The sequence below is a fragment of the Myotis lucifugus genome, unplaced genomic scaffold, assembly GCF_000147115.1.
Source record: "Myotis lucifugus unplaced genomic scaffold, Myoluc2.0 scaffold_29, whole genome shotgun sequence".
NCBI classification, from domain to species: domain Eukaryota; kingdom Metazoa; phylum Chordata; class Mammalia; order Chiroptera; family Vespertilionidae; genus Myotis; species Myotis lucifugus.
This window is the reverse complement of record NW_005871077.1, coordinates 3,888,697-3,905,571: the sequence shown is the minus strand read 5'-3', so window position 1 is coordinate 3,905,571 and position 16,875 is coordinate 3,888,697.

The window sequence follows — 16,875 nt, the reverse complement described above, 5'->3', positions numbered from 1 at the left end:
TCTGGGCACTTCCAAACTCCAAACAAAGAGGAGGAGTCTGCAGATCTCTCTGTAGCTCCTGCTGGGAGCTACAAACAAATACCCATCTCCAGTGTGATTATTGAAGGAGCATATGAAGTATTTGTTGAATGAACGGAAAGGAATGGGACTTCGCTTTCTAACTGTTTTAGCAACTCTGCAAACCAGAGGATTTATTTTTTATTTTTATTTTTATTGATTGAGTATTTTAGAGAGAGGAAGGGAACGAGAGAAACACCAGTGTGTTGTTCCACTTATTATGCTCTCTTTGGTTGCTTCTTGTCTGTGCCCTGACCAAGGATCCAACCCGCAACCTTGCTGTATCAGGAGGAGGTTCTAACCCACTGCACTGGGGGCTGCCTGTCAGGGCCCCTCAACAAAATCCCTCTGGTGCGCCCTGGCCCCTGCTGTGGGCCGGAGCTCCTCTGCCACAGCAAAGGTTTGGGTTCCATTCTGTCAGGGCACCTACCTAGGTTTCGGGTTTGATCCCCGGTCAGGGTGACTGCTGCTCAGGAAGTGACCAAGCACCATTGAGGTCCAAGTGCTCTAGTCATTTCGTGGGGAGCTGGGGTTCCATTGCTGACATGGCCAACTCCGATCCCCGCTACCCCTGGTCCTCCATCGAGGATGACTTCAACTATGGCAGCTGTGTGGCCTCTGCCAGCATACACATCCGCATGGGTAGGTCGCCCTCTCTGTGGTTTACCAGGCCTGTCTGCTGCGCAGTCACCCCAGGAGGCAGATTTCCGGGTTCCCAGGGAGAGCGCCCTCTGCGCTGGACTCCCAGGGAGAGCGGGGTCCCAGAGGGAAAGCACTTCGCTCTGCCTCTCTTCGGGGCTCCTGGACTGGAGCAGAGCGCAGGTCCTGTGCAGGGCTCGGAGGGGAGAGCCACCCCATGGAGGCCTCCTAGCTGGGTGCTGAGAAAATGAAACTGGAGTCCTTCCTCCTTGAACCCTGTCATCTTTGGTGTAGAAAGGGACAGATGAAAGCCTCAGCAGCCTTACTGGGGCATCTTTAAATGAAGATGTTATTTTTTTTTTTTTGGTGAAAATAAGTTTATTGTGTAATCATTGAGATTCATTGTGTAATCGGGCATGTGGACAAATTTTATTTTATTTGACGCAGCCTCACATCCGCCGGTCTAGTGCAGCACACAGCCATGCCCACCCGCTCCTGCTGGTTGTTACCATGAGGGCGTCCGGGACTAATTTGCATATTCTTCTATTATTATATAGGATAACAATTATCTACCGTTAAATATTACTATAAGCTTACCTATCAGAATCTTCATTCTCCATAGTAGGAAATAGCTGGTGATCAGTTTGTGCACTCTTTGTTGAATTAATCCATTCCTGTCATCAGCAACACCATTATATACGTTTTCTGTTACTTCTGTTTTACTAGTGTTGTGCCTCTTTTTTTTCTCCTTCAATCTTTGATGAAAGTTTGTTATTAAGGATAATTATTACTTCATTCATTAAAAAGACTTTTTGTGTTTTCATTAATTTTATTATTTGGCTTTTAGTTGGTCAGTACTTTAATCAATAAAAAATATTTTGTGTTTAATTTTATTATTACAGGTCATTGAATTGTTGTAAATTCTGCTTCATTTTTGTTACAGTAAAGAAGAATTTTCCCAAGATTTCAAAAAGGGCTTTCTTAATTTTATGCTCTTATTCACACACATTCTTTGTTACCTAACATTCCCCCTAACCACTACACCCCCTCCCATTTGTCTAACAAAAACAGAGAAATAAAAAGACAAAGACACAAAATTTGTTCTCTTCTTTCTTTCCTACCTGGGTTTTGCATTACACAGCCAGACTGAGGACGTGACAAATAGGAAGCCTGTGCTTCAGTAACAAACAGGAAGCTTCCCTCTTTCTGCACTAAGCTATTCTTTCCCCCATTGCCTATTAGAATTCTTTTATTTTTTTTTTTATCATAGGAGCAGAACGAAACTGATGTATTGTTAGTTAATGCAATATTCTGAAAAATCAGTAATGCTCCCCAATTTTCACATTTGATAACTATAAAATTTTATAGCTAGGCAGCATAGAAGTAATTATGTACTTTAGCCCCATATTTACTGATAATAGCAATAAAACCAAGGTTAAATGATCTGTCCAAAGCTTGCCAGGGGTGAGGAAGCAGGAGCAGGGCCTGCTCACCACCCAACTGAGGGCAGGGACATGAGGAAGACCAGGTGTGGTGAGGGGGAGGGTGCTCCAGGTGAGGCGGGGGCAGGCTTCTGATCTCTGGACCAAGGGAGGGGTCCTAGAGGACCCTCTGTGGGAACCATGTCAATGAGAGCACAGAGGCCTTGTTATTCATACACTGGGATGTTCAAGGATGTTCTGGCATGAGCCTAAATGGGATGTTCAAGGACTCTGAGCCAGAGAATTGTAATCAGGCCAAGATACCATGAGGGGATGCAAGGACATGTGGTACACTGTGCCCTTCTGTAACCCAAATGATTGATGTCACTGTTGGCAACTAGCCTTCTTTGTCTCTGGAATATATACAGGTTACTGACCAGAGAGAGGCTAGAGAGCAGAGAGAGAAAGCAGCTGGGTAGAGCAGAAGCTAGAGAGCTCAGAGAAGTGAGACAACGGGCACAGAGAATGTAACTCCTATGTGTGTAGGAAAGAGGAGAGCTCAGAAGGAGCTGAGAGCTGATACCTCAATGATGGAAGGCTAAGAGCTCATAGAGAGCTCAGATATAGCTGCCATGTTATCCAGCCAGTGTGCTGGACAGGAGAGACAGAAGAAACTGCTGAGCTAGAGAGCTTAGGTACTGCTATGATGTGAGGCAGTGAGTCTAAGGGGCAGCGTGCAGCTGCTCGGATAATAGCTGTGGGTACAGACTAATGCTGCTTTGTGAGAAAGTTGTATCCATTCACCAGCCGGTGTCCAGATGCCTGTCTGTATATGAGACTTTGCTGTAAAAGACTATTTTGTCTGATGGCTATGTGGCCACTGGCTTCTACAATAAAGACTCATTATTATAAACCCATAACCTCTCCTGGCTTCTCCGTCTGCCCCGCTGCCAAGAAATGACCTGTGTCTTTGACACCCTCTTTTTCTTATTCTTATAAATTTCTTTTTTCTGAAACATAGATATTAACAATGGCATCTAAATTTTTATGTACAGTCCTTCAATTAAATTTTCACCACCAAAAACTATTAGAAACAAAAAACAAATACAGTCTAGTTACAGGATACAAAATCAATATACAAAAAGTTTATGCCTTCTTTATATACTAACAATGCAACTTCAGGAAAAAAATGGAAAAAACACACAATTATTTTTGCAATTGCAGCCAAAAGGATAAAATACCTAGGAATAAACTTAATAAAAGATGTGAAGGACCTATATACTGAAAACTACAAAGCATTATTAAAATAGACATAAAAAGACACAACGAAATAGAAAGATATTCCATGTTCATAGATTGGAAGAATCAACACAGTTAAAATGGCCATATTACCCAAAGCAATATACAGATTTAAGGCAATCCCCCTCAAGATCCTAACTTAATTTTCTAAAGAAATAGGACAAAAAAATTATCAGATTTGTATTGAACCATAAATACCCAAAGCAATCCTACGAAAAAAGAATGAAGCCAAAGTTATCACACTCCCTAACTTCAAAATATACTACAGAGCTATAATAATCAAAACAGCATTGTATTGGCAGAAAAACAGACACAGACAAATGAAACAGAATGAGAGTTCAGAAATAAAACCACATGTATATGGGTAAATAATTTTTTCTTTATTGATTAAGTTATTACATATGTGTCTTTATCCCTCCATTGCCCCCCCACTTGAGCCTTCACCCCCCTAGTGTCTGTGTCCATTGATTATGCTTATATGCATGCATACAAGTCCTTTGGTTGACCCCTCCTACTTTGTTCTTCTTTCTCAGGATTGCTGCAGCTATTCAGAGTCTATTTTTATTCCAGATGAATTTTTGGAGAGTTCGTTCTAGGTCTATGAAATATGCCATTGGTATTTTAATGGGGAGTGCATTGAATCTGTAGATTGCTTTGGGTAGTATGGACATTTTAATGATGTTGATTCTACCAATCCATGAACACAGTATGTTCTTCCATCTGTTTATGTCTTCCCCTATCTCTTCTTTCAGTGTCTTGTAGTTTTCCAAGTACAGGTCTTTTACCTCCTTAGTTAAGTTTATTCCTAGGTATCTTATATTTTTTGGTGAGATGGTAAATGGGATTTTTTTAAATCTCTCTTTCTGTAAGTTCATTATTGGTGTATAAAAATGCCATAGATTTCTGGGTCTTAATTTTGTATCCTGCTACATTACCAAATTCATTTATTAAGTCTAATAATTTTTTTGATGGAGTCTTTAGGGTTTTCTATATACAGTATCATGTCATCTCCAAATAATGACAGTTTTACTTCTTCTTTTCCAATTTGGATACCTTTTATTTCTTCTTCTTATCTGATCACTATGGCAATCACTTTCAGTACTATGTCGAACAGAAGTGGTGAAAGTGGGCAGCCCTGTCTTGTTCCTGTTCTTAGGTGAAATGGCTTTAGTTTTTGCCCATTGAGTATGATGTTGTCTGTAGGTTTGTCATATATGGCTTTTATTATGTTGAGGTATGATCCCTCTATTCCAACTTTGCTGAGGGTGTTTTATCAAGAAAGGGTGTTGGATTTTGTCAAATGTTTTTCCTGCATTACTTGATATGACTATGTGATTTTTATCTCTCAATTTGTTTATGTGATGTATCACATTTATTGATTTGCAGATATTGTACCATCCTTGCATCCCCAGGATAAATCCTACTTGGTCATGGTATATGATCTTTCTGATGTAATGCTGGATCCGATTTGCCAGAATTTTGTTGAGGATTTTGGCATCTGTGTTTGTGAGGGATATTGGCCTGTAATTCTCTTTCTTTGTGTTGTCTTTATCTGATTTTGGTATTAGGGTAATGCTGGCTTCATAGAATGAACTTGGAAGTGTTCCTTTCTCTTGATTTTTTTTGCAATAGTCTGAGGAGGATAGGTTTTAGTTCTTCTTTGAATATTTGGTAAAATTCCACTGTGAAGCCATCTGCCCCCAGGCTTTTGTTTGCTGGAAGCTTTTTGATGACTGCTTCAATTTCCTCTATAGTTATCAGCCTATTGAGATTTTTAGATTCTTCCTGATTGAGTTTTGGAAGGTTGTATTTTTCTAGGAATATGTCCATTTCCTCTAGGTTGTCAAGTTTGTTGGAATAGATTTGTTCATAGTATTTTTTACAATCCTTTGTATTTCTGTGGGGTTTGTTCTTATTTTACCTCTTTCATTTCTGATTTTGTTTATTTGGGTCTTCTATCTTTGCTTCTTGGTGAGCCTTCTTGGTGAGAGGTTCATCAACCTTGTTTATCCTTTCAAAAAACCAGCTCTTGGTTTCATTGATCTTTTGTATTGTTTTTTGTCCTCTATGTCATTTATTTCTGCTCTGATCTATATAATCTCCTTCCTTCTGCTCACTCTAGGCTTTTCTTGTTGCTCTCTTTCTAATTCTTTAAGTTGTAGAGTTAGATAATTTATTAGCATTTTTTCTTGTTTTTTGAAGAAGGCCTGTAGAACTATAAACTTCCCTCTCAGAACTGCTTTCACTGTGTCCCATAGATTTTGGATTGTTGTGGTTTCATTGTCATTCGTTTCCAGTATGTTTTTAATTTCTTCTTTGATCTCTTTGGTAACCCAATCATTGAAGAGCATGCTATTCAGTTTCCAAGTTTTTGGATTTTTTTATTGTTTTTATTGTAGTTTATTTCTAATATTATGCCATTGTGGTCTGAGAAGATGCTTGATATGATTTCAATCTTCTTGAATTTGGAGAGACTGCCTGTTTGCAATATGTGGTCTATCTTTGAAAATTCCCATGTGCATTTGAGAAGAATGTATATTCCATGGCTTTGGGGTGAAATATTCCAAAGATGTCAATTAAGTTAATCTGATCTAGTGAGTCATTTAGGATTGCTGTTTCTTTGATGTTTTTTGTCTAGAGGATTTATCCAGTTATGTCAGTGGGGTACTAAAGTCCCCTACTATGATTGTATTGTTATTGATCTCTCCCTTGATATCTTCCAGGAGGTTTTGTATGTATTTGGGTGCTTCTGCATTGGGTGCATATATGTTATATCCTCTTGTTGTATTGAGCCCTTTAATATTATGAAGTTGCCTTCCTTATCTCTTTGTATGGCCTTCACTTTGAGGTCTATTTGAGGTCTATTTGGTCAGATATAAGTATTGCTACCCCAGCATTTTTTCATTTCCATTTGCCTGAAAGATATTTTTCCATCCCTTCACTTTCAGTCTGTGTGAGTCCCTTATTCTGAGTTGGGTCTCTTGTAGACAGCATATATATGGTTCAGGTTTTCTTATCCATTCAGCCACTCGATGTCTTTTAATTGGAGCATTTAGTCTGTTTATGTTTAAAGTTATTATTGATAGGTATTTGTTTGTAGCCATTTATTTTTTGTGCCTGTGTTCCTTCTTCCCTTTTTGTTTCTTCTTTTTACACCAGTCCCTTTAGCATTTGTTGCATTGCTGGCTTGGTAGTGATAAACTCCCTTTGTCTTTTTTTTTTTTTTTTTTTTTTTTTTTTTGGTCTGTGAAACTCCTTATTTCCCCTTCGATTTTGAATATTGAATACAATAGATAAATTAGTCTTAATTTGGCTCTTTTGATAAACATAGAGGTAATTTTGAGGAGAAAAATTCTATTTCAATAGAGGTTATTAAAACTGAAATGTTTTCTTTCCCTTCCACTGGACCATTTGTTACAGTTTGTCTCTGCCAAGTCACAAGCCCTCCTCCTTCTGTTCCCAGGCCTCATCGTCCCTCTGACAGACAGCAAGGATCTCTTGGCTCTGAGAGAAAACTCTGTCCCTCCTCAGCACGAAGCAGCTTCAGAAGAAATTCAACGTCCATTTTCCCTAAAAGAATTCAGAGCCAGGATCCTTGAGGTAATATATTAGGCAGTGAGACAGACATGAGCAGAGCAAGGATGATGGGGCCAACTATCGCTACCAGATGTAACTAAGTATTTTCTAGGTATGTAAGACAAGGGGCATAGCCAAAGAGGTACTGTTCATGGATGGAAGTTTTGAACTCACTAAGGCCTCATGAGTGTGTATTTAGAACTGGTCCCCCTCCTTCCCTCTGACTCTGCCACTGTGTAACTTGGCTGTTTTGGGCAAGTCGACATCTGAAGTGTTCTCTCTCCTTTAAAATAAGAACAAGAGCCCGGCGGGTGTGGCTAAGTGATTGAACGTCGACCTATGACTTAGGAGGTCAAGCTTTGACTCCCTGTCAGGGAACATGCCCAGGTTGTGGTCTTGATCCCCAGTGTGGGGCGTACAGGAGGCAGCTGATCCATAATTCTCTCTCATCATTGATGTTTTTGTCTCTCTCTCCCTCTCCCTTCTTCTCTGAAAGCAATGGAAGATATCATATATAATAAAAGCCTAATATGCATATCGTCCCCTCGACCAGGAGTTCAACTGGGAGTTCGACTGGGAGTTTGACTGCTCGCTATGACATGCACTGACCACCAGGGGGTGGCGTGGAACATGGCAGGCGTCAGCCATGCGGCACTGGCACAGGCAACAGTGGAGGCACTGCTGGCCCCCATGGACTCCGAGAACGGGACTGCAGCGGAATGGTGGAGCAGGTGAGCAGGCAATGCCAGGCCAAGGCAGGTGCAAGCGGGGGCCTAATTGCCCTGCCGATCGCTCTGCAGATGGTGACCAGCAGCAGTGGCAGGAGGTGGAGCCGCCATCAGCTCCCAGGAGCTGAGGGAGCCGGGAGGGGGGGCCTGGTGCTGACTTGATCACCCTGCAAATGGAAACCAGGGTCTGGCAGGCCCTGATCGTCCCATCGGGGCCAGGCCCTGAGCTGGGATGGGTAATTGTGTGTGGGTGGCAGCAACCAACCTCCTGTGGCACCCGGGTGGGGGGCTGTGACCTCTTACCCACTACCTGGGGTGGGAGTGACGGGGATGAAGGTGCAATGAGAATGTGGGGTGTCCACTGAGCTTGCTCTCACTCCCCCTGCTATCTTCCCCCTGGGATGCCAGGGCTCACGCGCCAGGGAAGCCCCTGCACTCAGGTGCTGAGTGCCCACAATGAGCCACCGCACCTGCACAGCCTCTTCCAGGACCACAGGGGCTGGGTAGGCTCCCCGTAGGTTCATGCAGGAGCCAGTCTGCAAGGCCTGCCATGAGAGAGCGTGCTGCCTGCCCGGCTTCCATGCTGTGCTGCTGGGTAGCCCAGAGGCCCATGCTGTGCCCCGGCCCATGGCATCTGGCTGCACTCACTGCATCTCCGTTTGGGGACTCGGGTGCCGTGACTCAGGTGGAGGGGGGCATGCAGGGCCCCGGGGCCCAGGTGCTGCCCAGGGCTCAGAGGTCAGCTGAAACCTGCCCTTTCACACCAGATGCTCACGCTTCAATCACCGGCCAGGTTTATGGACTGCACCTGTGCAAGAATTTCATGCACCAGGCCCCTAGTGTTGAATAAGAGTGGTGAGGGAGAGAGTAGACCCTGGGGAAGAGAGCGGCCGCACCTGCCAATGGAAGCCAAGACAGGGATGGTGGCAAGGGCCATGTGAGAGCAAACCAGCTGTGGGTCCACCATGTGCAAGTGACCCTGGGTAGGGACAGAGAGGACGATCATAAAAGGACTACTTAAAATGTGAAAGTTTGTAAATAGTCTAGTCCATGATGTTGTTGGGGCAAAGTCTGACTTCTACATAGAAATGACTTAAAAAAAAAAATTCCTTACTGTGCAAGCTCTATGCTTCTAGAGTGTGGGAAGTGGTGTGGGGAGGTGACCCTCAATCTAGGAAGGCTGTTGTGTTATTGGTTCAATTTCAATAAAATTATTTGTAGACCCTGAAAAATAAAGAGTGGTGAAAGCGGACATCCCTGTCTTGTTCCTGTTCTAAGGGGAAATGGTTTTAGTTTTTGCCCATTGAGAATGATGTTCATTGCAGGTTTGTGGCCTTTATTATGTTGAAGTGTTGCCGGTTTGCTGAGATTGTTTTAATCAAAAACTAGAGGCCCAGTATATGAATTTGTGCACCAGTGGGGTCCCTCAGCCTGGCCTGTGGGATCGGGCCGAAACTGGCTCTCTGACATCCCCCAAGGGGTCCCAGATTGTGAGAGGGCACAGGCCAGGCCAAAGGACCCCACTAGTGCACAATTGGGGCAGGGGAGGGACATGGGTGGTTGGCCAGGTGGGGAGGGACTGCGGGAGGGCTCCAGAGCATGTCTGGCCCATCTCCCTCAGTCCCAATCGGCTGGACCCCAGCAGCAAGCTAACCTATCAGTTGGAGCATCTGCCCCCTGGTGGTCAGTGCACGTCATAGCGAGTGGTTCAGCGGCCTTAGCATATCATTAGCATATTAAGCTTTCATTGGTTGAACAGACGAATGGACGACCAGACCCTTAGCATATTAGGCTTTTATTATATAGGATGGGTGTTGATTTTGTCGAATGCTTTTTCTGCATTAATTGACATGATCATGTGATTTTTCTTTCAACTTGTTTGTGTGATGTATCATGTTTATTAATTTGGAAATATTGTACCAGCCTTGCATCCCTGGAAAAAATCCCACATGGTCATGGCATATGATCTTTTTAATATATTGATGGCTCCTATTTGCTAATATTTTGTTGAGGATTTTAGCATTTATGTTTGTCGGGGATATTGGCCTGTAATTCTCTTTCTTTGTAGTGTCTTTATCTGGTTTTGGAATTAGGATAATGCTGGCCTTGTATAAAGAGCTTGGAAGTCTTTCCTCCTCTTGAATTTTTTGGAATAGTTTGAGGAGGATTGGTGTTACTTGTTCTTTGAATGTTAGGTAAAACTTCCCTGTGAAGCCATCTGGACCAGGGCTTTTGTTTGCTGGGAGATTTTTGACTACTGCTTCAACTTTCTCTATTGTTATTGGCCTGTTTTGGTTTTCTGATTCTTCCTGATTGAGTTTTTGGAGATTGTATTTTTCTAGAAATTTATCCATTTCATCCACAGTGTCCACCTTGTTGCATATAGTGGTTCATACTGTTTTCTTACAATTCTTTATATTTCTGTGGTGTCAGTGGTTACTTCTCCACTTTCATTTCTGATTTTATTTATTTGGCTAAGAGTTCATCAATCTTATTTATCTTTTCAAAGAACCAGCTCTTGGTTTCATTGATCTTTTTTATTGTTTTTGTTTTTTTAAGTGTCTATGTCATGTATTTCTGCTGTATTATTATTTCCTTTCTTCTACTTACCCTGGGCTTTTCTTGTTGTTCTCTCTCTAATTCTTTAAGTTTTAGGGTTAAATAGTTTATTATTAATTTTTCTTACTTTTTAAGGTATGCCTGTAGTGCTATGAACTTCCCTCTCAGGACTGCTTTTACTCTGTCCCATAGATTTTGGGTTGTTGTCTGTTCATTTTCATTTGTTTCTAGGATATTTTTTTATTTCATTCTTGATGTCATTGGTAACCCATTCATTGTTTAATAACAAGCTATTTAGCCTCCATGTGTTTAATGTTTGTGTGTGTGTGTTTTTATGGTAGTTGATTTCTAATTTCATTCCACTGTGATCTGAGAATACCCTGTCTTCTAATTCACTGATCTGATCCTCAGCTTCCCCTAATCTGCTCTGTATTCTTTCCAATGTGTACTTTATTAGTGCTATGTCATTATTTCCGATTGTTCTTTTTTCATAGTGACTACATCTTTTCTCATGCTCTTGAGTAGGTTTATCCTTATTATTCTGAACTCTATCTCAGATGAATTTCAAATCTCCATTTTATTTATCTCTTCTTCTAGGGCATTCTCTTGTTCTTTCATTTGGGAGTTATTTTTTGTCTTCCCAATTTTTTTTTTTTTTTTTGCCTGTTTGGGTAGATCTGCTATGCCTCACAATCTCTAGGGAAAGACATAGTCAGATACTGTTTCTGACGGGTCCTGTGTACTCTGTTTGGAGCTATCAACAATCCACAGCTTATGGCTTCCTTCGCTGGGGCTGGATGCCTTAGGAAATGACCAAGATGTTCACCAGAGTCAACTTTTCCTAGCCCAGGCCCAGGAGATCAGGCAAAGACTCAGGAATGTGTCCTTGACTGGAAATTGAACCTGTGACATTTTGGTTTGAGGGCAGACACACTCTAACAACTGAACCACACTGGCCAGGGCTATGCTGCAATTTTTAGTTGATTTTTTTTTTTCAGAGAGCAATATTTGTTGTTCTACTTATTCATGCATTCATTGGTTGATTCTTGTGTATGTCCTGACAAGAAATCGAACCCTCAACCTTTGCATATCTGGATGACACTCTAACCAACTAAGCTACCCGGAGAGGGCTATGCTGTAATTTTTAGATGCCAGATTTTGCAAATTTTCCATTGTTGCAAGCTGGATTTTTTTTCCCTTTAAATATCTTTAAGATAGATGGATGGATAGATAGATGATAGATAGATAGATAGATAGATAGATAGATAGATATAGATATAGATATATTGATTGATTTCAGAGAGGAGGGAAGAGGGAGAGAGAGACAGAAACATCAATGATGAGATTGAATCATTGATCGGCTGCCTCCTGAATGCTCCACACTAGGGATCAAGCCCACAACCCAGGAGTGTGCCCGGACTGGGTATTGAACTGTGACCTCCTGATTCATAGGTTGATGGTCAACCACTGAGCCATTCCAGCCGGGCTTACGTTGTTTTTTTTTAATTTGTCTTTATTGTTGAAAGCATTACAGATGCTCCCTTTCCCCCTCATTATCCTGGATGCAATTAAGCAACTTGGAAACCATTTGATTCTTTCAAGGTTTACTTTTACACTTTGTGAGATGGAATCAAAACAGCCTTTAGTCTGTAGCTAATTCGGTCCCTAATCTGAGGCAATACCCTTCTGAGTACTGTATTTAATATCTAATAGTTATGAGGTTTTCATTTTGGCTGCTGGGAACACAAACTCTTCCCATACCTGTTTGATCTCTCAGTATTGTACTGCCTCCTCCCTTCTGGTGGTGCTTTCTCAGCCCGGAGTAGTTTCCCACAGGTATGTGCTGATCAATCTCAGCTGAGGAGCTGAGGGGAACCCTCTGCAGTTCTCTGAAGCTCTCTTTCTATGCAGTTTTTTTCTCCAGTACTTCATCCTGCAAATTCTAACTCCCTTCCCTACAATTCTGTCATTTTCAGTTCTGGCTCAACTCAGGAAATCCACTGGGCTCTGTTTTGGTTCCCCACTCCTTGAGCTGTAGCCTGGAAACTGTAGACAGCAAGCAGGGACAACAGTAGGCTCACCTCATTTGTTTTCCTTCTCTTAAGGAACAGTGTCCTAAGTTTCCTGTCGCCCAATATCTGTGAACCAGTGTCTCATATATTTTGCCCATTTCTTAGTTATGGTAGGAGGGTAAATCCCAATTCTTGTTCCATCATGGCTGGAAGCAGAAACTACTTTATGCTTTTTGATTCTACTAAATGACCTTATTCATAGTCTGACGTATAGTAATAAGAGAAACAAGCCTATAATTAGAAATACACTCAGTCACCACTGTTTATTAGTTGACATTTTATATTATGTACTAACAAAGAAGCACTCCTTCTTTCAAGGTTTTTAAAGACTATTCTCTTCAGTTTTGGATTTTTTTCCTCCTAACTTTTTAATGAAGCCTATAGAACATTTGGAAAAAATTGAACAATGAAAATCCATAAGCCCTTCATCTAGATCAGTGATGGTGAACCTTTTGAGCTCGGCGTGTCAGCATTTTGAAAAACCCTAACTTAACTCTGGTGCTGTGTTACATATAGAAATTTTTTGATATTTGCAACCATAGTAAAACAAAGACTTATATTTTTGATATTTATTTTATATATTTAAATGCCACTTAACAAAGAAAAATCAACCAAAAAAATGAGTTCGCGTGTCACCTCTGACATGCGTGTCATAGGTTCACCATCACTGATCTAGATTCTTAAATTACCAATGTTTTGATATATATGCTTTATCTCTGTATACATATTTTTCAACCAATTAAAAATCAGTTTCATAGCTAAATATTTATTTTGCACCTCCCAAGAAAAGCAATTCTCTTATATAATCCTAATAGCATTATCCTACTTAAGAAATTTAATATTGCCCTGGCTGGTTTGGCTCAGTGGATAGAGCATCGGCCTGCATACTGAAGGGTCCTGGGTTCAATTCCAATCAAGGGCACATGCCTGGGTTGCAGGCTCAGTCCCTGGTACTGGGCCTACAGGAGACAGATGATCACTGATTCTCTCTCATCATTGATGTTTCTATCTCTCTCTTCCTCTCCCTTCCTCTCTGAAATCAATAAAATATATTTTTTAAAAGAAATTTAATACTGATGCAATGGTATTAGCTAATATATAGATCATAATCAAATTTCTCTGATTATCCTTTTATTTTTCTAGAATCACAATCCACTCCAGAGTCACTCTTACCTGAAACAATCCTCCTACCATTACTGTATTTTATAATGTTGGCAGTTCTGAAGAGCTCAGTGCTATCTTGCTTAAGATTTTTTAAAATTGTGATAGTGTTAGTAAATTTAAAGACAATTTGGGAAAGAGAAACTCATCATTATTTTGGAATTATATTTATCCTGACACTTTGAAAGCTCTGCTAAAATTTGAATATGAATAAATATCATTTAAAAAAATAAAAATTGCTCCATAATTCAAGTGTGCTATTACAGAACTTATAAGTGGAAAATATATAATACTTCATTTTCTCCAGTGAAGGAAAAAGCAATTGAGACATTTTAGGCTCTGTTTTGTTTTGTCATTTTTGTTTTATAGTCATAGGGTTCCTTAAGAATTTGGCCCAAGTTTTTCACAAACACTAATCTGGTGTGATCATTATAGAAGGTCAATTCTTTCAACTATAGCTGAACTAGTACTTCCCCACGTGAAATGGAATAGAAAAATGCTTGTCATTTTAGAACCGCAGAATATGAATGAAAGAAAAAAAAAATACCTGTATTTTCCCCTCTCCCCCCATTTTTTTCCCCATGATAAAAACTACTTCATTTTACCTCTGGAAATTTCAGAACTATCATCTGGTAATCAATCCTGTTTTTTCACCAGATGACAATAATACATAATGGGCGAGTAAGATGAATGGAATGTACATAGGGTATGAGCACTAAGAGGGTTGTGAGCTCTCAGTGTAGTAATGGAGAAAAAATGATTAGTCCCAGAAAAAGAGGATAAATAACGAGTTGCTAAATTTGGCATGCTAGGACTAACAACAACCATCATAAAAGGGATTAAATCATTCACCTTTAATTTACTAGTGTAAAATTTCATAATAAAACAAGTTGCACCATTTGTGACAATCTTTGTTTTCAGAATCATATATTAAAGAGCAGCTCATCAAGTAGAATTAATCAAATTCAGTACCAAAATGATATTGTATGGTCCTAAGATAAGTCACAAGTTCAGAGAGTATTTTAAGAAAAAAGAGGGGGAAAGGAATCAGCAGGAACTGTGGATGAAAGCTGGAGGCCATTTCTCTTCCCCTCCACCATGACCTATTGAGGAATCCTGCTGGCACCTCTTCACTGGTCTTTAATCTGCTTACCTGAGTATACCTACTTGGTTTTGATTGAAGGTGTTACCTTACAAATCCAACCCAATGCTATACTAAAGCATGCAAATAATTCACAGTGTGCTATGGTCCCAAATTATTGTATAACTAGAGGCCCGGTGCACAAAATTCGTGCATGGAGGGGTCCCCTCAGCCCAGCCTGCACCCTCTCTAATCTGGGACCCCTCGGGTGACATCCCCCTCACAATCCAGGACCACTGGCTCCTAATTGCTCACCTGCCTGCCTACCTGATTACCCCTAACTACCTCTGCCTGCCAGCCTGATTGCCCCTAACTGCCCCACCTGCCAGCCTGGTTGCCCCATGCAGCCTGCTGTTCAGTCGTTTGGTTGTCCCTCACTAACCCCCCTGCCGGCCTGGTCGCCCTACGCAGACTGCTGTTTGGTTGTCCGTCCAGTTGTTTCAGTCATGATAGCCCCTGGCTTTTCATATATTAGGATTCTATTCCTTGACAGGTTTTACAAGAAAGGACTTTTCGCCCACAAAATATCTGTCACTTTCTCCTTTGGATTCTTTTTTCTAAGTACTGGACATTCCTCTGAAAAAGGCCATACTGTTCTTTTTTGAAGACTAAATAGTATCAACTTTTATCTACCCTCCTCCCCATTTTTCTTTCTTCTAGAAAAATAATAATATGGTCACTCCATTCATTTTTTTAACTTCTCACCCAAGAATATGTTTTTTATTGATTTTAGAGAAAAGGGAAGGGAGGTAGATAAATTTCAATGTGAAAAAGAAACATCAATGTGCCCTGACTGGGAATCAAACCTGCAACCTTTTGATGTACTGGACAATGCTACAACAAACTGAGCCATCCGGACAATGCTCCTTTAAATTTTAAAAAGTTCTAGCTTGTGAGATAGAGATTCAAATTTTAAATAGAGTTAAAGAATCTAAACAAAGTTTTTATTAGGGCATAGTCATAAAAAACTTCTAAGGAAACTGTTAGAAACATTTCCTTTTGTTTGAGTAAATAGATTATCTCTTTAATATAGGTAAGGGTAGTATACAAAACAGAAAGATAAATATAACAGTGATGAGAGATGAAATTCAGGGAATTTAGTATTTCCTTTAGACAATGTTTTTATTTTTAAATCTTTATTGTTAAAAGTTTTACATATAACCCCTTTTATCCCCCATTGACCACTTGTAGCCTGCCCTCCCCCCACCTCACCCCCGCCCCAGGCCTTCAGCACCCTATTGTCTGCATCCAGGGGCTATACATATATGCATAGAAGTTCTTTGGTTGATCTCTTCCCACATACACCCCCTTCCCAACTCCCCACTCCATACAATGACTCTGAGGTTGCAGTCTATTCCATGCTTCTGTGTCTCTGGATCTATTTTTTCCATCAGTTTATTTTGTTCATTAGATTCCACATATGACTGAGATCATGTGATACTTATCTTTCTCTGATTGGCTTATTTTTTTCTTTCTTTCTTTTTTTTTTTTTTTTTAGTAATGATAGCTACTATTTATTAAGCAAATTCTATTGACAATCACTGTGCTAAATATTATATTATCTTGAATTCTTTTTTTTCTTTATTGATTAAGGTATTACATATGTGTCCTTATCGCCCCATTGCCCCCCTCCACTCATGCCCTCACCCCCCTGTTGTCTGTGGCCATTGGTTAGGCTTATATGCATGCATACAAGTCCTTTGGTTGATCTCCCCCCCTTACCCCCACCCTCCCCTACCTTCCCTCTGAGGTTTGATGGTCTGATCAATACTTCTCTGTCTCTGGATCTGTTTTTGTTCATCAGTTTATGTTGTTCATTATATTCCATAAATGAGTGAGATCATGTGATATTTATCTTTCTTTGGTTGCCTTATTTCGCTTAGCATAATGCTCTCCAGGTCCACCCATGCTGTTGCAAATGATAAGGGATCTTTCTATTTTTACAGCTGCATAGTATTCCATTCTTTTTTTTTTTTAATCTTTATTGTTCAGATTATTACAGTTTGTTCCTTTTCCCCCCCATAGCTCCCCTCCACCCGGTTCCCATCCCACCCTCTGTCCTTACCCACGTCACCCACTGTTCTCATCCATAGGTGTACAATTTTTGTCCAGTCTCTTCCCACACCCCCCCACAACGCTTTCCCCCCCCGAGAATAGTCAGTCCACTCCCTTTCTATGCCCCTGATTCTATTATATTCACCAGTTTATTCTATTCATCAGAT